Genomic DNA, 22532 nt, shown 5'->3' on the forward strand with positions numbered 1-22532 from the left:
ACATAATTCACTGAGGAGTGACTAATCTACTATTTATATTCTTTCTGAAGAGATCATTATATCTCAGGCTCAACTTACAAGGTACTATTTGAAGCCAGTGTACTCCAGAGTATACATTCTGTTCATCTAAAAAGTCTGATAACTGAAATTATTGGGTTATGGTATAGAGTGGGGAATAACCAAAGATGATTTAACTACTATCAGGGTTACCTTAGTCACAAGCAGATGCCTTTATATGACATATTTGTATTCAACAGGCAAATGCAAAACATTTGGCCCTATCTATATCATCAAGTGGAGGGAGATCACATGTATGGATGAATTCACTTTACAGAACATGCAGAAAGTATAAAATAAGGAGACCAGATATGAATAACAATACATCCTTCATCTATTTAATTATTTTAAATACATTGCCTTGAGAAAAAAATAAAGAAGCAACAGAAAAAAATCAACATAAAAGAAAGCATAAACTTGACGTGGCTCAAATTTTTCATTATTTTCAGGCACAGAAATAGGATCTGAAGGCTGCTTATACACACCAGATTAGAGAAAGCTTGCTGGTTTTGACTGAAGAAAACCAAATGTTTTGCCACTTCTACTGTTAGTCTGATTATATAGAGAATGCTTCAACTATATAATTTCTATATATCTATGTTGTTTTTTATTTTTTAAAAGTATTTAGAAATGAAATATGCTATAATGATAGATCTGACTTTGTTATCAGTTGTACTCATGTTCAGCTTTGCAGTTGTATTCACTCCCTTGAATGAAATAGGAATGCTTGTGAATCCAGCTGAAATGTAATATGAAGAGTTCATCATTTCAAAAATTGATATGAAAAATTCAGGAGTTGAAGTATTCTGCTTTTTGATTTTCAGTGTGCCTCTTTCTGGATAAAGTTAAACAAAAAGAATTCATTGGATAATTTCAGATGCCCCTTTTATTTAATCTGGAGTCTGAAAAGATAATAAGTCTGATGTTAAAAGCATTCTGATGGTCTCTCCCTTGTCATGCTACTTAGGCTGAGTTCCTTGAAAATCTCCAAGCACTTTAATCAGCCAAGTTACTAAGATCTTAACATGGTTAGGACCTTCCTCAACTTCTGGATCAGTCAATCCCTTTTCTGTTACTCACTCCCACTGTCCTTGAGCTCTGAACATGGCAGGACTGAGTCTTTTGTCTGCTGGGAAAGCAGGCTACAAGGAGTTCATTTTCTTTGATCTTGCATGATATTTCCGGATCAGAGGGAGGCAAAGAATGTGTTCTTAAAAAAGAATCTTTGGCAGTGTGTCAGACATCTGTGCAGTTCTCAGTGTGTATGTATACAAAATAAGTGTCTAATTCAGTACCTACGATATCCTAGGAAATCATAATCATAACAGTAGTGTGGGGTATGGCATTAGACAAATGTGTTTGGTGTCTTTTACTAAAAGGCACCTAAAATACTTGCCTTTTTGTACATTGATTTCTACATCTGCCTCATTTGTACTTCAAAATGTTGAATATAGATTGGATTCTTAGGCAAAAATACAGCTTCCTAAGAAACACAGTCAATGAATAATCCTTTTTTTTTAATCTGATGACATTTTCTAAACTTATTTAAATGTGCCACAAGCTAAATTGTGATGAACTGGAAATACTCTATCACTGGCTACTGCCATTTTCATTTTAATATGAAACTTGTGAATGTTCTTCATAATCCAGTCAATATCTCATATATTTTTTATGAACTACCCTTAAAATTGCAGTTGTATTTCTAAATAGCAGCTTTTAAAAATCTTATTGCAGGTAAGGACTGCAAGAGCAGTCCTTATGTGGTCCTTAATACTTTATTAACAACAAGCAGTACTATGCGTGACGTAGCTTTATGAAAAGAGACAGCGGCTTCCTAGCGTTCACCTAGGCCTGGCCTGACTTGCACAACATTTCTTTCTCCACCAAAGCTGGATACCTGTTCCTAGCTGGAATAATTGCTAATAGCTGCTGCATCCTTACAAATTCAAGATGTCCTAATACTGATCTGATATTTTATTCCTATTCAAGACCATTCTCCAGAGTGTCACAGAAAACCCAGCTGTTTTCAGCAAAAAAAGCATATATTTAGCCTATGAGTTATTCACTTATGTTGTAAGGTTTAGATGCTCAGAAGTGCTTTTCATTCTGATTATACAGCTTATCGCACTGCATGTTCATATATTAGAGCAGGCCTCTTGCATACTAACATCACAGACAAAATAAATGTAAGAAATATTTCATCAGCATGGTATCATCAGTGAACTTGATGAGGATGTACTCAATCTCACTGTCTATGTCACTGATAAAGATGTTGAAGTGCACCATTTCCAAGATGGACCACTGGAGGACATCACTTTTGATCAGCTTGCACATGGACACTGAGCCACTGACCACTAAATTACCATTAGTGCCTTTAAAAAATAGAATAATAAGCATATCTTATAGCAAAATTCTTAATTAAAAGGTACCTGATTTGAATTGTGCGAAGAGAGATCTTCCTAGAAGTTAAAGATTTCTGTAGTTACAATAAGCTTCAGTTCTTATTTCAGCTCCATTATCTTCTATGTGAATACAATTACATTTCCATTAAGGTTGTGGCTCTTTAAAGCTGGAGTATTCACTAGTTTACATTTATTCCTTTCTCATTGTTTCTCAGTTGCTGTTTTCACACTGAAAAAACAGGCTCAGTCTAAGAAATACACAAACAAACCAAATTGGACAAAATGAAATAGTAGGTAGTTTTACTGTAAGGCAAAGAGCAGAAAGCATCATTTTTTATTTTTTATTTTTTGCCTCTTCTGATTCTTTGAAATGGTTTTCCAAAATGGCTTTCCTGAAGTAATTTTTTCTTTATAGCTATAACTGAGGGCATTTTGTCATCTTCCCCTATGTTTTGTGCAGGTTTATATTTTTCCATAAGCAGAACGCTAAAAGCAGGTACAGCAAAATGTCAGAGCTGCAGTTATTGTGTGACTCTGGCAAGTTGCCAGGTTATTTACGAGTAACTCTGTTTATTTGCTCGTGTGGAAAAACTGATCACACCGTGCCTTTGAACTTGCATATAGTTGCAATACATATATACAATCAATGAAAATAATATTATTTAGCAATTATACTTTGTAAAAAAAATTATAGAAATGATTTTTTCCAGGTGGCATTTTTTTTGTAAGACATTCTGTATACATTCAAAATACAACACTAAATTTCCATTACTCGGTTCTGTTTTCTCTTAAAGATAACAAATGAAAGATTATCCCTGCAGATTAGAACACACTGTTTGTATTGATGTAAATGATGTTGTGAACCAGAGCATTGCAGAGTGATGTAATAACAATTGTCTCTGACACCAGATAAATATCACATACCTCTCTCTAACCAGTGTGAGAGCACAAAGCTGTTATATTCTGAACCAGAGATTTCTCAGTCCAGGCATTGGATCACTAACATCTCTGTGATAGCAAATGCTTTAAATTGGCAATTCATACCATACGAACAATAATTACTTGCACAATAGTTCTGCTCAGGACAAAAGGACTTAATCAAGAGGCCTGAGTAGACTGGTGTGTAGATCAGTAAAAGCAGTTAACTGGAAACTCCTTTCACCAGAATTATAAATCGGACATCTTTTTAAGCAAGTAACATGTACTCCAAGATCACTGGATACCACATTTATGAATGATTAAATGCTGAGGTGGTAAAGAAATGTTTCTCTCTTTCTGAACAGGGAAAAATGAACCCAAGCTAAAGGCTCTCTCTGAAAACACCTTGTTCTTCAGTATATAAAATTCAGAGTGCCTGTTGTAAGCATAAATATCTCAACAAACTAAAGTACAGAATAAATATCTCAGAAATTTTTAAATGAAATAGTAAGTTAAAATCCATTATAAAAATTATGCTATTACAACAATGTAATTGTACATTGCTAATGTCCTAGTCGCACATTAATGTCCAAGATAAGCTAAAGCTTCGTTGTATAAGCACTACACAAAATACTGTTGTGCAATGCTTAGCTCAGTTCTGCTTCAGCACAAGCAGACCTATTTTTAAGCAATCTTTTTCTCAGTGAATTTCCTTCTATTTTCAACTGCTATTAACACCTAACTGAAATAATTACCAAAATTTTTGAGGAAAAATGAGGAATCACAGTGATAAACTAGTACAAATCAGAACATCAGCCTGAAGATAATGCATTATTCAAGTTCTGCCCTGCACAACTGGAACGAAAAGACAGAGAGACAAAATGAACAGCCTATTAGAAGTTCCTTCATTCGAGTAGCAAACGTGTATTTGTGCCTGCATGGCCTCACTGCTGCTTTGGTGAGGAAGCAGCTTGAGAAGGAACAGTCACAATCCCAGCAAGAAGACTGCTCAAGTGCTAGACACAGTCTTGCACTGTACCTACCCCAGCTCAGGTGCTAGGCTCAGGCTCACTCTGTACCTGCCCCAACTCAAATCATTTGCTTAGGCTTCTTTTGATTCTGCTTTCCCCATAAGCAGTAGGTCTGCTGCTTGTTCCTCTCTAGCTTTACTCTCAGTCCCAGTCTTATAGGTAGGAAAATCTCCAATCAGAGCAGAGAAACACTGAAGCTTAAATTTTAGTTCTTCAGTCATCTTTAGGTTTTTGTGAGGTTAACAAAAGTGCAGAGGCCTGAGTTGGTGCTGTAATCAGGTCAATCCCTAAGACTTAATGGTGCTAAATTACAGTCAACATCCTGTGAGAATCCTTCTTAGTTTTTTTGGCTCAAAGCTTGCTTCCTGAGGTTTTTCTTGAGATAAGACTCTGAGTGACTTGTCAAGGAGGCAACTGATGGGTGCTAACTGTGTGACAATCGATATCGCTTTGGGAACATTTGCAAGCCCCTTCCCCCAGAGCTGCTTGCTCTGTAGAAGAGCAGAAGAGAGTGGTCAGCAGTGTTCACTGGCGGAAGATCTGGCCTGTGGCCAAACCGTTCCAGCTAAGTATGGAAGGTTGGGGGATGATACCATTGTATCTTGCGAAGGCAAGATGCAAGTTGGTGCCTCCCTGCTTCCTCTTATCTGCTGGCAAGGCCAGAAAGATAAGAACAAAGGAGGTTCCTGCTGAGATCCCAGAGCCAGAAGCTGCCACCGCAAGGAGAACTGACTCAACCACCTTGGGTTTGAGCTGTCACTCAAAGGAGAGCTGACTCGACCACTTTGGATTTGAGCTGTCACTCCAAAGATAGCTGACTTCACCACTTTGAAAGCATTGAAAAGGGGCCATCATCACCATGGTCGTCGTCATCGTGCTTCTCGTCCTTCGTCGTCAATAGAACAACAATGCCCGACGACCCACCACTACTGAGGATCAAAGACAGAACTATGAACCACGCTGGATCCATGGTGGTGACTATGTCCCTCTTGCTGCCTATAAAGACTCCTTGCTTCTTCTTTCCTATCTTTTCTATCGCCCTCCTCCCCTTCCCCCATTACCCTAATTCATAATAGTGTCCGTCTTCCCCTTCCCCATTTCCCCTAATTAAGATTTGTAATAAACCGGTCGGACCAACATTTGAACCGTTGCTTCTTAATCTCACGCCGGGTATATAGATAATAAAAGAACCTCCTCTCCCTCCTATAAATTGGAGCGAGACACATCCCTTTTGCCAAAACTTTTTTGCTGACAGAAGATGCCAGCGGAAAGAATGTGTTTATTTGTATGCCATCTTCTTCCCTTATACACAATGCACAGAAACAGCACTCTGTTATTTGTCTGCTAATCCTTCACTGGGAGTTAATCAAGGCCAATCCAGAAGCAGTTAGATGCATCTAGAATGAAGTTTTGCTTCTGCTTGGATAACAAGTTGTTTTTCCTATTATACCACCTTTTACAACTACAGTTCTACAAGTTTTTTGAAACATAAGGTTCTGTGTCCCTCACTCACCTTTATCCGCTCCTTGGGCCAACCTTTTCTCTCAGCTAGACCTGACTGCAACTGCATTCACACACAGTTAAGAAAATGTTAAGAGATTGTTTCTTGCAGTAAAGCATATTGCTGTATCTGTGTACTCTTTTCTACCAAAATAACCCATGAGTTCATTTTTCTTCAAAATAGGTTTTATATTCAGGCACAAAAAAAGTACAATAAAAACTGCAAATATTATTGAACAAATATCCAGAATCAAAGTGACAGCAGGATACTGCCTTAAGTAGATCAAATCTCTTCAGAAAAATAAACCTTAGAAAGGTTTGTCATGCTAAACAACTATACCTGGGAGACTGTAATGAAAGCAAAAAAGCTAAAACAGGAAAACATAAATATTCTAGAGTGTTCAGGTTTTCTCCAGACCTGTTAGGCAGTCAAACAAGTCCCTCAGCACATCTAGAAAGAGAATACATTCTGTATGTAATTGCTGTAACAAAAAAAAAAAAAAGAAAAATGCAGAAAACAAGCATATTGACAGCTTCACAATGAATGAGAACCTGTTCTTTTCTGACAGTTTGAGAAATTATAATATTTAATTTAAATGATTGGAAGAAAATTGCCTCTCACGTGAACACATCCAACTGATATTTTATTCTGATATTGTTTCCTTTGTTCTATACATACAAATGGAATAGACCAAAGATCACTGCTATCTTTTCTTTTTATGTATTAAATTGTCAGCTCTAGATACCAACTTAGATACTTTTGTGCTTTGAAGAGGAGGAAAATAGGATTTGGAACGGAAAAAAAAGAAAAAAAAAAAACAGTCAATGCTTCCCAATAAAAAACTTTTCTGGCAACACTACAAATAACAGTTTAATTGTTTCGTGAATATATGTCTAATTCAAGTTAAGGGAGATCTGATGCCCCATTTGTCACCACTGTTGCAGACAAGGTCAAGACATTACCAGAACATAGCCTTAACCCGATAAAAATATTCTGTTTTCTTTTTTTCTTTTTCAGATTGAATTTACTGCCACTGAATGAAGCCTACATGTCATTCTGGAGTAGAAATGTTTGATCTACAGTCTTTCCATCAAGCTTACTGCATTTTGTTTGGGTCAGACCTTAGGCCTTTTGTTTAGTTTTAGCCAAAGGGGGAGTACCACTAAGCAGTCTAATCAATATACAAAAGATTCATCCACCAGAGATCACCTCTAGGGAGTGGCTGTTGTTTTCTGGCTTTTGCTGAGAGTGACAGTTTTTCTGTGCTTATCAGGGACAATGCACAAACCCATACAAAATTTAATATTCCTTGGAAGCTCCCAGTTCTCAGCTAAGTGATAAGTTTCAGATGCTTGCATCCAAAGGAAAAGTCCACAACTCTCCATTCTCAGGGGAAAAAATGTGTTTTCAAAACAAGAAGTTGTATTAATTGCATAGAATGCAGTGGTGTTAAATAGAAAAATAGGATGTCTGTTCATCCCTTGCTTCCAAATGTACCACACAGGATCATCTCTCACTACCCACAGTGGAAGTATTTAATTGTCACATTTATTCTCACCATTGCCCAGTAATCTTAAAAAATTAATGTCTTGTTAATGTCTACTGCACATACAAGAAAATTTAGTTTAGACTTTGAAAACACTGTAGAGGCTATTCACACCTGTACCTATTATCATGTCCTGCCTATGAAGGGTGCGAGGAGTGACTGGATTCACAAATTCCCCTGGTTAGATTAAGCTGAAACCACTCTCAATGTCCGTACAAAATAGGAAAAAGATCAACTTCAATAGATTTCAACTAAACAGTTATTCTAGATGCACTGGCATTCTCACAGTTCTATCTACTGTGCAATTTAATAGAAAATTCAAGTAAGCCTTGTGTTAACTTTAATAGAAAAAGAGGAAAAGGAAAGAGGAAGAGAAATAAAAGTGGGCAGACAGATAGATCAACAGTCCTGTATCCCATACCAGGCCAGTCCCAGGATTGGTTGAGACACTCGACACCAGGCAAACTGCAAGGGTGATACCAGGACCCACTCCCTTGACTGACTGTTTCTCAACTACTTTTATGGCCCTGTTCAGGAGTTAGTGAAACATCACTTGGGGCATTGCCTGGGCTTGTCCCTTATGCCTATACCAGTCGTGTAATCAAAAAGTCCTGAGAAAAATCATATGTTTCATATACACAGTATCAGAAGCACAATTAAGGAAACTGACTACGTTTTCCAGTGGTTAGCAAAAAAAAAAAATAGAAAGAAAGAAAAAGAGCCAACATTCTCCGTAAGGACTGAAGTTGAAGTTTTATGCCTATATTTTTTAAATGAGCATGTTGCCTACAAATCTTTTCCACTGTACCAAAGATGTTGGCATTAAAGGGTAGGACTCTTCATTTCTAACAGTGCAGGCAGCACAAACAGTTTTGCAGTACTGTTTTTTGAACACTGCCTATTTGATGTGATACGTGGGGGAGAACACATACCTTGTAGTGACAGTAGCAGGTGCTCCACAAGACAAAGATCATCAAATGCAAGGGCAATTGGTCATGCCGCAGAGAAAGCATCAGCTGTGCCAGATATAAAGCTTTGTTAGACAGTATCTCTTTTCAATCACTGAGCTCACTGCAATATATAAACCTCAAAAAAAAAAAAAGACTATTGAAAATTGAACTGGTAATTGCATATGTCATGAACGATAGCAATTTCAAGATTTGCACATACATAACCACAAATAAGAAAGTGAATGATGTGTATATCATTCAGGATTTTTCCACCTTTTTATTTCAAAACAAGAATGCCTTCTATAGAAAGGAAAGTTTTCTTTGACTCATAGTATAGAAAAATTTAACACCTACTTATTGAGGCAATATTATTTTATTATGGCCGTGCTTACGTTAATTAATCTTAACCAACAAAGTCATTCTGCATTAAATAGAGGAAATATTCCTTGTACCGGCAACATTATTTAAAGTAATTGTTTAAAGTATTTCTGGAAAATATTATGTGTTGTTTAAATTAAAGAGGAAAAACATAAAGTCAGTTTTAACAAGGAAATACCAACAGATGTTTAGAATGAAAACTAAGATCTTAGTAGCTACATTCTAAGTGAAAAGTACCATCAATTCTTTTTAAATCATTTTATTCCCCACTATAATGTTATTGAGTGTATTGTGTTTGTCTTCTATATATAATAAAACCCTTGATTTCTAATTTTCTTCTCTTTACAGATTTTTAAAATGAAATTTTGGACTTCTTTTTGCTAATATTACGATGTTCATACAAAAATTGTTTAATCAATGTAGATGACTTTGAAAAAGTAACCTGCCAATGCAAATCATCCTATGGGCTATTAAAACTAGCATGTCATGAATCTTGTTTTGAGTTACTTTCCTGCCATGTAAACTCACTATAATGCAAATCAGTAAAAAGTGAATGGAAAAATAAAAATTAAAATTAAAATTAAAATTAAAAAAAAGGCAAATAAGACACGGATTTCTGCTTTTGCATGGACCTACCAAGACATCTAGTGACAGCTGTATAGATTCAAGTTATTTTTCAGTTCCATGGGAAATGAGGGAAATGAAGGAAGAAAGCCATAGCATTGAGTGAGGTCTGAGAAGCAGATTGCACAAAACTCACAATCTTAGTTTGTAAGCTTATTGCTATTCACTCAGTAGGAGCACTCTTTATAGCAGTCAAGGCCTTTTGAACAATGTGACACATTAGAGCTAAATTATGCACTAACACTGATTTATGGAAAGGAGCTGCTCTAAATTAAGTTGAAATTCTAAATTAACGAGAAAATCAGAAATTAAAAGGAAAGGCTAATTTATTAGGAAATCATTTACTAACCTCCAGCATTATGGAAATAGTTCTAAAAGTAAAGACTCAGTGGAAAAAATATAAAACTAATGGACACGATCTTGAAATACATGAACTACTGGAAAATTGCAGCTGTGCTTCCCCACCCCACACATTAGATAATGAACTTAAGTTTCTCCAACTAAGAGTTTTAAAGAGACGAAAGAGGAGATCTTTGGAAGCTGATGTTAATTCTTAACAAATCTTGGAGAACTGAGGAAATTCCAGAATGAAGGATTCTAATTTTATTCCAATATTTTAAGAGGTTACATAGTGACTCAAGTAATTATGATCCTGTCATCATAGCATCAGTTATGGGCAAAAGGATGGAACAATTAGTATGAATCTCATTTAATTAAAAATTTGAAGTAGGATTATAATTTAATTGATATCAATCAGTTATTGTCAAAATAGCATAGACTGAGATTATTTTAGATTTGGTAGTGACTGATCAAAGCACTAATTTTGATTTAATATGCCACAGTAACTATGTAATTTTACTTGCAACAAAAAAATTAATATAATATAAAATCAATGGGGCATGGATTAAATGGTAAATGAATTAAAAACAGGCCATTTCATCTCTAAAAATAAATGTAAAGGAAAAGAAGCTTATAACTTTTAGTGAATGATTAGTTTTCAGCCCCACTTTTTTGCCAACCATCTCTGACAAACCATACAACTGTTGGTGTTCAAGTTGGAAAATAATAATAATAATATTATTGTTGATAAATAAGGGCTGTTTATGTTTTTGTGCTGGAAATTGGAAGGATTTTTCTCAACTTGCTAAATATTCTCTGCCTTCACAGAAAAAAAAAAAGTTTAAGATGTGCATTTTAACACATTACAAAAGAGAAAATGAAGATTAGGTTGTCAGCACTATAAGTCAGTGCAAAGTTGATTTTCTAGATTATTATTTTAATTTCTGGGAAGTAAATCCACATTACTTCACAAATCTGCAAACAAAAGCAGTTTTCCAAGAATGGATTTTTACTTTCTGAAGAAAGAAAAAGCTCATCTCCAGAGAAACTACAAACTACTAGCAAAGCACTTTATAGTTCAGTGTCTAAGATGTCTAAGGACTTATCAGAATGCCTGTGGCATTTTCTTGTAGCAGTGAGAAAGCTCATTTGAGTAGTGATACAGCTTCAACATGGAACATGGGGGCAAACTCAGCCACAAGATGTGAAATCAATTTGTAATGAATTTCCTAGAGAAATAGGCAATTTACTAAAGGGCACAAAACACTAACTTGCTAAGAAGTGCATGTGAAAAATCCAAAGAGAATCATTCCTCTCCATTCTGTGGGAAATTACATGTGGTACAGTAGTGCCAGGAGGCAGGGGAAGAGCAAGCAGCCAGCATGTTGGAGTAGTTTGGCTATTCCAAGTATAAGGAAAAAAAATCTGCTGGCAAAATATTATCAAGAAAAGGCATTTTGCTTTTTTTATTGCTGTGATCATTGTCAGATGAGATCTTTGTCTTCTGTGAATACTGAATGGCAGTCTGGCTCATACTAATTCAATTTCATTAGGGGACTGGGTAGATTGCATTTAACAGCATTGCTCAACTGTTGATTCTCCACACTCCCTGAGGTACAGACTGCATAATTCAGTAATATTACTGAACTGAGGCGAAGTACTTACTAATAATTTAAAAATATTATTTCACTATGCAAGGAGTTCTCTTCTGTATGCTCAGGAGGGGAACCTTAGACACAGGAATTTGTTTCTGAGTTAACGATGGCTTAATTAATGGTCAGCAGCCAGCTGCTACTCAGAGATGTTATCAAGGAGTTTTTCTGGGAACGTGAAGCAATGGTAAAACTGAAAGATAAGATCTGTGTAACATCTATATGGAACCCTTTAAATAACTGCATCTGAAATTGAACTTTCCAAGGGAATCAAAAATGTCTTTTGAGATGAAAATCAGTCCCAGTGTTTCTAGCTTCTCCCTACAGAATTTTAGTCATTTTGATAATGTAGATTCGACTATAACATTAAGTACTGGATAGTCTAACATGTATTAAATTTTAGGAAAAAAGAGTGAAAGTGCTTCCCAGAAAGACTTTACAAAATAATCTATATGTTCCAATGTAAGGGTAGACACATTCAAAGTCATTATAACATACAGAAGCACTCTCTATTGCCTGTACAGGAAGATGGGTATGTTTTTTCTGTCTCATTCACAATAATTCTGCTTTATAGCTTTATATATTGTTTAAAATTCTACTTACTTTTCTTTTAGTGTAGGCCAGTTATATATGGAGAAAGAAATTTGCTAACTGCATTGGTTTATTTTGAATTATGCGGTTGCTAAATTTTGAGACAAAATACAACATTGAGACCACGGGATATTTTTCACCTAAGTCTTCCCACAGAATTTGTATTCCAGTGAAAAGATGTAGAAATTTAAATCGCTTTAGGATTTCTGTTTCAGAAACACTAATTGCAATTCAAGAATGTCTTTAATATTCTCTTTAAATAATAAAGAGTACTACTTCTTAATCACTGCTTAATGGAGTACAATCAGCATATCTAGACAAAGCAAGTTCACGTTTATCTCCTAGGAAAACTAGCAAGCAACAGTTACGCAACTTGTCCATTTTTATAAAAATTTATTAATTTAACAGGAAATGCTTTGAAAGGTTCAAAAGTTCACAGAAATCTAGTTTCTCAGATTACAAATAGATCAATCATAGAATCATAGGATCATAGAATTGCTCGAGTTGGAAAAGACCTTAAAGATCATCAAGTCCAACCACAGTCTAACCATACTACCCTAACTCTAACAACCTCCACTAAATCACATCCCTGAGCGCCAAATCCAAACAATTTTTAAACACATCCAGGAATGGTGACTCAACCACCTCCCTGAGGAGCCTATTCCAGTGCCTAACAACCCTTTCTGTAAAGAGTTTTTCCTGATATCCAACCTAAACTTACCCTAGTGCAACTTAAAACCATTTCCCCTTGTTCTGTCACCTGCCACCAATTAGAAGAGACCAACCCCTCTCTCACTGTAAGCAGCTTTCAGATATTGAAAGAGAGCAATAAGGTCTACCCTCAGCCTCCTCTTCCCCAGAGTTAAGTATAAAGTAATCTAATACAAAGTTCGTTTCTGAAGTAAAATAACTTATTTCACTGGTTATGACAAAGAATCAGAAGCAAAGCCTCTAGCAGTTGGACAGCCAGCTTTTACTAACTATTCTGTTTTGTACAATTTGAATCACTTACTCCTTATTGAACTTCATAAATACTACAGTGTTGAGAAAAAAAAATCAAGAACAATTTGTAAGTGTATACAGCAAAACACTTGTACTTGATATTTTGGAGTAAAATCTAGTATTCTTTTTCACTTTTCATCAGTTCTGTACTGTGATTTTCTTTCCTAGCTTGAGAATATGACATAGATGTGCAGAAATCATTTCAAAAACAGAAAACAAACAAACAACAACAACAGCAGCAGTGAGTACCAGCACATATTAAGTGTTTTTTACCATAAGACTAGTGTAACAATTTGTTATGTCCATTCCATCTATTGTAATAGAGATATTACAAAGAGAGCAGTGTGAAGAATAGCAAGTGATATGCCCTTGTTGTAACCCTTCTGTATTACAACTTCTGTACAACCTGTATCATCATAATTTTGCTGGTAATTGCATTTTTTTCACTCAGATAATTCATTGTTCTTTCCATGTTAAATGTTCTTCTTCCAAGAATGGTGCCTCTTTAGGTAGTGTGATGAGCACAATTTTTTCTTCCTCAGAGAAAAATTTTACTGAATTTCTGCCTCTCCCCAGAACTTGACAAATCCCTCATAACCAGACATACATGAAACCATGAATCACTGAATCCCTAAATAACTGAGATTAGAAAGAACTTGAGATCATCTGTTAAAACCTCCTCTGCTCAGACAGAATAAACTACACACGGTTGTCTAGCTCTATATCCAGTGAAGTCTTGAGTAACATCACAGATGGAATCTCCACATCTCTGGATAGCCTCCAGTGTTTGACCACTCTCAGAGTAAAGAAGTGTCTTGCTATGTTCAAATAGAGTTTCGTGGTTTTGTTTTTTAATTTGGCAGTGTTATCAGTGGGCACTACTGAAGAAAGTCTGACTTCCTCTTCTTCATTCCCTCTCACCACATACTTATTTATATGCATCTCTCCAGATCTTCTCATTATGCTGAACAGTTCTAGTTCTCTCTACCTCTGAAGTCCTTTAAGGAGGGAAATGAAAAACATTGTACTATTAGTCACATAAGAGCCAGAGGTTGTCTTTTTTTTTGTTTTGTTTTAAGATGGTGATTGATAAGTCTTTTTTTTTTCCAGTACTATGGAATAAGGAAGCCAAATGAAGCTCTAAACTACTACTTGTGCATCCTGCTCTACATTTTTTCTCTGTCCATGCTCATGCACTTCATAAGTGATTAAATGTTTTCACCAAAATATGAAGTGTCTTTGTGTGTGTGTGTTTGTGTGTCTGTGTGTGTGTTTTAAGAGATCTGAATCATTTTAGTTATATTTTTGGCAAACTTCATTCACTTCATCTTCCTGGCATTTCATTATATTTTACGATCACAGAATCAACTCTCCAGCAACAAAGCAAACATGGCTCTTTGAAATAAATGTTGTCATTAACAAGCTATGCCAGGCACAGTGACAGATTTGCAGCTGTAACGAATAACATTTCCCACAAAGTTCTCCTGTCTGACAGAAAATCTGTGACATTACTGCAGGCAACAGTGTTGGAAGCTAAAAGATTGATTGATGCAAGAGGATAATTGAAACCTCAGTAAGGTCACATGCATGTCAACCTAACAACCAAGCTACCACTCTAGGATAACCTTTATCATGAAACAGTTTTTCCATGAATAATTCCCCCCAACACACACACACACAATGAAAACATGGACTATTTCTTAGTGACCATCAGTTACTTAATGATGGTTTATCCTAACTGACATATTCATTCTGGGTCTCTAAAACAAAAATTTGTTTTTTTTACTTCTGGAATCTCAGGTTCCTGGAGTCGGTTTGAAGTTGTTGGCAAAATTCAAGAACGTGTGTATCTGAATTATCAGATGACTATTTTAATGTTGATTTCAGATCACTCTTAAATTTGGTGCCGTATCCAAAATGATACATACAAAATGTATACATATTTCAACCTAGTATTTTTTATATCAGAGACCAAAATGAGTTCTCTCAATAAAATTTGGCATACTTCAGATCAGTTGTCTAGATTTTACACTTATGCTAAATTGAAAATATTTTACTGTATATTATGATTATGTCATTTATTTACCATTATTCTATGGACAGCTCTGACAGGAACAGGGCTTACCAATGGGCTCAACTGTCAGCTTCTATTGACAGTTTTGCTTGTCTCTTCCTATTTTTGTCTGTTGATGATTTTCTCTCTAGATACATCTTTCCTCAAGTTCCCCTTAGGTCTTTTTCAATCTCTGTAAAGTTTTTTCTTTCTCTTCTTTCCACAAGCTTTGTTTCAACTGTTCTTACAATCTGTGGACTCATTCCTGCAGTTCCTAAGCATTCATCGTATTCTCAAAAGCAGCTTTGGCTGACTTCACTGGAGCAGCACAATTGCACAATTTCACCCTGTGGTTATGAATTTCCTATGTCTCTTTTCTGTTTTACTTCATTGACTGAAAATTTGATTCCTTTTTTTTTTTTTTTTTTTTCTCCTGTACATTATTAGCTTTTTCATTCTGCTACCTTTATTCTTTGCTGTTTTTCTGTCTCTTTTCTACTAACAGAATAAGAGAAGAGTGAATTAGGAAGCAATCCTCTGTTTGGGTAGGACTTCTAAGAGCCTAAGACAAATACTGACTGTATTCAGAAAAGTATTAAGAACTGTAGAGCAATTTATTTCAGTGTAATTTTCCAACTTTCTAACATAAAAAACAAGCAAGCCATTAAAATATGCACTAACTTGTAGAGTATGCTTTTTATTATTTTTTGAGGATTTTTAAATTTCCTTAACTTTTTTTTTCCTCAGTACTTTACATTTCAATCTGTAGTCACAGAATTATAAAATAACAGAACCGCAGAGGTTGGAAAGGACCTCTGAAAATCCTCTAGTCCAACCCCCTGCTAAAGCATGTTAACTAGAGTTGGTTGCACACAAATGTCCCCAGGCAGGTTTGGTTATCTCCAGAGAAGACCTCTCTCTGCAGCCTGTTATAGTGCTCTGTCACCCTCGCAGTAAAGTAGTTCTTTCTCATCTTCAGATGGAACTTCCTGTGTTCCTGTTTGTGACTATTATCCCTTGTCCTTTCACAGTGCACTACTAAAAATAGCCTGGCCACATCCTGTTGACACCCATGATTTAGATATTTGTAAGTGCTGGTAAGATCCCCTCTCAGCCTTCTCCAGACCAAAAAACACCAGTTCAGAACAGTTTCTCCATAAATGAGATGCTCCAGTTTCCTAGTTATCTTTGCTGCCTCCACTGGACTCTCTCTAGAAGTTCCCTTTCTTTTTTGATCTGGGAAGCCCAGAACTGGACATAGAACTCCAGACACAATACTGGCCAGGGCAAAGTAGAGAGGATATACATACAGGAGCGGTCCTTGAGAGCAGCCCTGCAGAGAAGGACCTGGGGGTCTTGATAGATGAAATACTTAACATGAGCCAGCAGTGTGCTCTTGTGGCACGGAAGGCAAATGGTATCCTGGGCTCCATCAAAAGAGGGGTGGCAAGCAGGGACAGTGAAGTGATTGTCCCCCTCTACTCTGCTCTTGTGAGGCCCCATCTGGAGTACTGTGTCCAAGTGTGGAGCCCCCAGTACAGAAAAGACAGGGAGCAGTTGGAGAGGGTCCAGAGGAGGGCCACGAAGATGATCAGGGGACTGGAGCACCTCCCCTATGAAGACAGGCTGAGGGAGCTGGGCTTGTTCAGCCTTGTTCAGTCTGGAGAAAAGATGGCTGTGGGTTGACCTCCCTGCAGCATTTCAATACCTAAAGGGAGCCTGCAAAGAGGAGGGAAATCAACTCTTTGAAAGGGCTGATAACTGTAGGACAAGGGGAAACGGTTTTAAGTTTAGGGAGGAAAGATTTAGGTTGGATGTCAGGGGGAAATTTTTTACAGAGAGAGTGGTGAGGTACTGGAGCAGGCTGACCAGAGAGGTTGTGGATACTCCGTCCCTGAAGGTGTTCAAGGCCAAACTGGATGGGGCCCTGGGCAGCCTGGTCTAGTATCAAATGTGGAGGTTGGTAGCCCTGCATGTGGCAGGGGGGTTGGAGATTCATGATCCTTGAGGTCCCTTCCAACCCTGGCCATTCTGTGATTCTGTGATTACCCAAGAGCATGTTATAGAAGACAGTGTCAAAAGCCTTGCTGAGTTCAAAGTAGGTAATATCCACCACTCTCCCATCTTCTACCCATCTAGTCATGGCATCATTTTGACTGGATTAGTTAAGCAGGATTTCCCCTTAGTGAATCCATGTTGTCTACTCCTGATTACCTTCCACTTATCCAATAGCTTGGAAATCACATCCAGAGTAAGTTGTTCCATCATCTTCCCAGGGACAGAGATGAGGATAACTGGTTCACTTTGACTGTATAGATTTCATTTTATTCATTATATTTTTGTTCATATTCAGGTAAAAACCTCCCTAAATCTGAACAAAATTTTTATTTATCCAAATTTAAAGGTGAGAATTGAAATGTAAAAAATAAATATTTTGTTTTAGAGCAAATGTTAATTTAGTAAGTTTACACTTCTATAAATTTTTGTAAATTTTCTGTATTTCAGAAGATTTTCAGAATATTTTTTTCAAACAATCTACTTTAGTAAACTCAGAATAAATCTTAACTAGATTAACGTGCTACTGTATGGCTACAGTCTCGGCTGGCTTGTGTCACTGATCATTGCTTCCAAGAGTCTCCGCTAAACCATTTCTACAATTGCAAATCTGCATGAGGACAGGAAGCTATCCTCCGATGGCCCCCAACCCCAGCACTGACTCATTCCCTGAGAGTCTCCATCTACCAACCAGACTGTTTTCTTCTCCTTTGGTACAACTCAGAGTTCAAACTTCTGTAGCTGCTGGATCTCCAAAAAGATCCAGTGGCTCTCTTTCTTGCCATCTCTGATGTTACATATTATGCTGAACTCTTCACTCAGACCCTTTGGCTTGTGACACAAATCCTACACCTGAGAAGTTCTGCCACACAGCTCTCCAAGGAATGTAAGGCAGATAGTAGGTCAGGCATAACTGAAAATACGTTTTTCCTATCAGAGAATAAAATGACTTCCTTGAATTATGCTCTTCTATCCAGAGACTTCTTACATGGACCAACAGAATTTGCTGTGGAGTATCTTATTTCTGTGTGTGTGAACTTTAATTCCTCAATTTATTCATGAAACAGTTTCCAAATGACAATAATTCATGAAACTGAATGTATACTTGGTAATACATAATTTAAAGTAGGAGACTGCAAGTGAAAAAGTGCAATTCTACATGATTGCTATGAGAAAATATGCATGCCATGTTTATCCATAATATAACTGACTGGATAGTAGAATAATCATTAGAAAAACTCATTTTATGGTGTGTTCCTATCAAAAAGGAAAAACTATGAAAAGGGGAGAGTAGGAATTTTTCCCCTTTGCCTTCCTACTGAGAGTCTGATTTGACCCCATTCTCTGTAGTCCCCTTGCATTTCAAGTGATTATCCAAATCTTCTGCCATCTGCTCATTGCTAGCCTTCAAACAGGTAAAAAACAGGCAGCTTTCTTAGAAATAAAACATAAAATTTAAATGCCACGAGAGGCATAATGTTCCTCCATGAAAACTGCAAGTTATATAAGAAGAAAAGTAACACAATAAATAAATAAATAATATTTGATTCTGCCAGAAATTAACTCTTAATGCCATTACTGTAATGAAGCATAAGGTCAAAAGAAAGAAATAGGGATTTTAAATTAGTATTTTCACTGCAGCAATGGAACCACTGCTGATTCCCCTAATCTGCTCATGCTGACAGACCCATTATCTACAATTATTCTTTATTCAAGTGTAAACTAGCATTATGCACGGAGCTGTTGCTACTGTAATAAATTTTTAAGAAGCTCTGTACTGTAAGAGGTAGCTGACTTCACCAAGCTGCAGAGTTCTACTCTAAAAATATTTCCTTCAATTTGCTGTTATACTTGCCTTTTATTCTATCCTTTTCAAGGAATGAAAATTAATCAGTTGAAGTCTCTATTTGAATTTAATGGATTAAGAAGAGAAATATAAGGAGAAAATGAAAGAAAAGAGAAAGAGACAGATGTCATTAGAAGTCAGGAAAGATCTGTTCCTGTTAGCACATCCCCTTCTATACCTTCTCTCTGCACTTACTGTAAGGAGGTAACACACATGTAAGTGAAGTCTTACTTCTCACAACTAAGGAATAAGCTCTTTCATTTCTGCAGATTAATAGTATGGTAGTGACATCACTGATGAATTTGACTGTATTGTTATCAAGAAAACTGAAGCTTTGTATTGCTTTTTTATGTGGTATCTGTGACAGGGTTATTATTCACAGACAGAGAGAGATTTTTATGACAACGTGTAAAGACAATCAGAAATGAATAAATAAATTATTAGGAAAAAAAACTATCAAAATCTGACAAACATACTGACAGCAGAAACAAGCCATTGAGGAAATCCATACAGAGCAGATTCCAGAGCATGGGAGTGACATTCAGGAGTAAATCCTTTTGTAGTTGTCCTGCTGTTGCATTCTCTCCTCCAGAGTGACCTCCAGTCAGTGTTAGTAGAATGACCCACCACACTGCTCTTACGAGCTGGCTTTACAAACAATGTCCCCATTAAAAGGCATTTAGAAACAGCTGGAATATTTCTTCTGAAACATGTCCACAGTTGTAACAGGCCAAGAGTTTGCTTCACAGGTTTACTTTCTGCCTTTCTGATGCATTTCAGCATGCATTTTGAAGGTCTATGCGGTCACAGGCTGTCAGCTAGTGCCTGATATGTGCAACACACCATCTTCCACCATGGCAGGAGAAGGGCTTATATGTGGTCACACTAGTGAATTCATGGAGCTTCTTAACATTTTAAACAGCTTCCATTAACTATTTCTTATTTGACTTCTTTCCTGTGAAACACAGAGATAAGCAGCAATAAGAACATTAAGAAAGTAAAACCACCATCCCAATGTAGAGTTGTTCAGCAGAAGTAAATGGATCTAGGCACAATTATTGAAAATAAAAGTCATATATGTTCCAAGGTATAAAACAGACACAGAAATAGAAGTGTAAATAATGTCAGAAAAAAAACTCCTTCATATGGCATGCAACTTCTGATCTCATGAGGCACACACTGCCTTGGTTTTAATATTTCTTGTCTGTCACAGAAACATTATTGCATTTTTAAATCTGAACCCAAACCTCGTAATAGTCTATTAGATATAGACTTCCTCCCTCATACCAGAGCGGTCCTGTATGAAGAAGTCAACCTTGTACCACAGGAATTATGATAATAAATATTGCATTAAAATTAATGCAAGTAAAAGGATTATAAGCAAGCTCTGTAAAAATTAGTAAATCAAAGAAGTAAGGTCGCTATTTGCTCTGTTCTAATTCCAGCTTTATCGAGACGGTTTTTAAATTCACATCTGAAGACACTGCTTTTCCCTGATTTTAGCCTTATTGAGCCTGTGGAAAAGGTGAAGATACAAGGGGGAGCCCACCTCCTCAGCCCCTGCTGCTGGCAGCACCAGCAGTTAGACCCTTTCAGCCATGGTGAGGCCCCAGGGCACCACTGTCCAGAAAATGGCACTTGCTCACATGCGCACAGATTTTGTCCCTTGGGAAGCAGTGCAGAGACTGTGTGGGCTTCATGCAAGTGTTTTCTCTGAAGTGCTCAATTTATCAACACTAAAAAGTCTCATCCAAGCAGCTTATAACTCAGGTACAGGCTTATTTTCACTGAGTCAGCAGAAACCCCATTCCAAGATCCCAAGTGACAAATTCAAATACACTGGATGCACTAAAGATTATCAGTGAAATAAAAGTAATGGATTTAATGAGGGAAGCAACATATTTGTGGTACTGCTTTCAAAAAGTTCTGCTCTGAACTAACTCTAGTCACAGAGGATTTCAAACTAGATTTCGCTCCAAGTATATTAGAGTTAACATGAACTCAACATGGTGCTTTACACCAAAAAGCATCAAACAGCATAAAGAGGTTGAATCTGTGCTTCTACAGTCAATAATACACTATCAAGGTAAGAAAACAGGTGTAGAATACAAGGGAAATTAAAGATCCTGGTGAGTTCTCAGGTCTATATTTCTGGAGTATAAAGCCCTGAACATGACAGAAGTATTTGAAATTTAGTGTAATGTACATCCTACAATTATTAATGTCTACATTAATGTATTCATTCTACAAGGATAATAAACAGTGAAAATGGGCAAGTTATTGTTAGAGCATTCAGTGTGCTGGCTTTAAATTATCTACCAGAATAAACATGATTCCTAGTTAATTAATGTAGATCTGAATCTATCACACTCATCACCCAAGCACCTTTGCTGCTAAGCAATTTGTTTGTACTGCTTTCTTACAGAAAAAAAGCTATAGATGAAGTAGTCATGCTGATATATCGTTTTAAAGGAAAATAACATGTACTGCAGAAGCACCTTGAATTGTTCCGTTTCTTTTTTCTTGCATTTTCAGATGATAAAAGCATTTCTGGGTGCGTTAAACGTAAACCATTCACATAAAGGAATAGGAAATTCGATCTTCCTTTGAGATAATATGATATGATTTCACAATTCTTTAAGCAATGCCTAAAAGCTCAAGAAAGCAACTCATCAGAAATAGGATGAACAGCAGTAGCCAAATGGAAAAACAGAAAAAAAGGTTTTAAAGATGCAGTGAATAATTTTTATGATAGGTGTAATTTCTAGTAGATTAACTGAGTAATTTATACATGAACCTTTGTGAAAATCAAGGATAATCTTTCTGTGAACTTCAAAATTATTAGTGCTAGCTATGCTGGCAAGGACAGCCTCTTACGGGAGCCTAATGCAGTCTTCACAGCCCTATTTGGAAAGCAGGAAGTATAGAACAGCACAAAATTGGAGCAATGACAGATCAGATTATATGTGTGACTTCTATATTTATAATTATTTTTCTTAAAGTATTTTCTCTCTTCCACTACCCCTTTAATTTACCATCAGTATTTTCATTGACATTCACCATTAAAATTAAGACCTAAAAAATCACTTGCTTGATCTTTTAGGCATTTCTTAAAGAATTGTGAAATCATACAGTTATATCCAAACGGAAAATGGAATTTCATAGTCCTTCATGTGAATGGTATACATTTTACACATCCAAAAATATCTTGAAAAGTTTAACCAATTTTCTTCTATTGACTTTGTTTCAGTCTTTCTCTTTTTTATTTTCCTTGTAGTGCTATTTGATCTTCCATCCTAAGAAACAGTCATGTTAACCCGTGCCACCTACTACAAGTTTTGCCTCAAATATACTAAAAGAAAAAAGGAAATATAAGTTTATATTTCAATGACTTAGTATTCGATTGATTTTACTCTCAGTTTGTAAACTGTGAATATCAAAATCTTAAAGAGCTGATCATTCAGAATAGCAGTTTATTTGCACATCTATGATTTTTAGTGTCTTCTTATATCCACTGTGCTTTCATTACAAGTAATTTTCTTCAGAAAGCTCAGAACAAGATGGTTTTCTGAAAAAAAGTCATGTGC

This window comes from Lagopus muta, chromosome 2 (assembly GCF_023343835.1).
Source record: "Lagopus muta isolate bLagMut1 chromosome 2, bLagMut1 primary, whole genome shotgun sequence".
NCBI lineage: Eukaryota > Metazoa > Chordata > Aves > Galliformes > Phasianidae > Lagopus > Lagopus muta.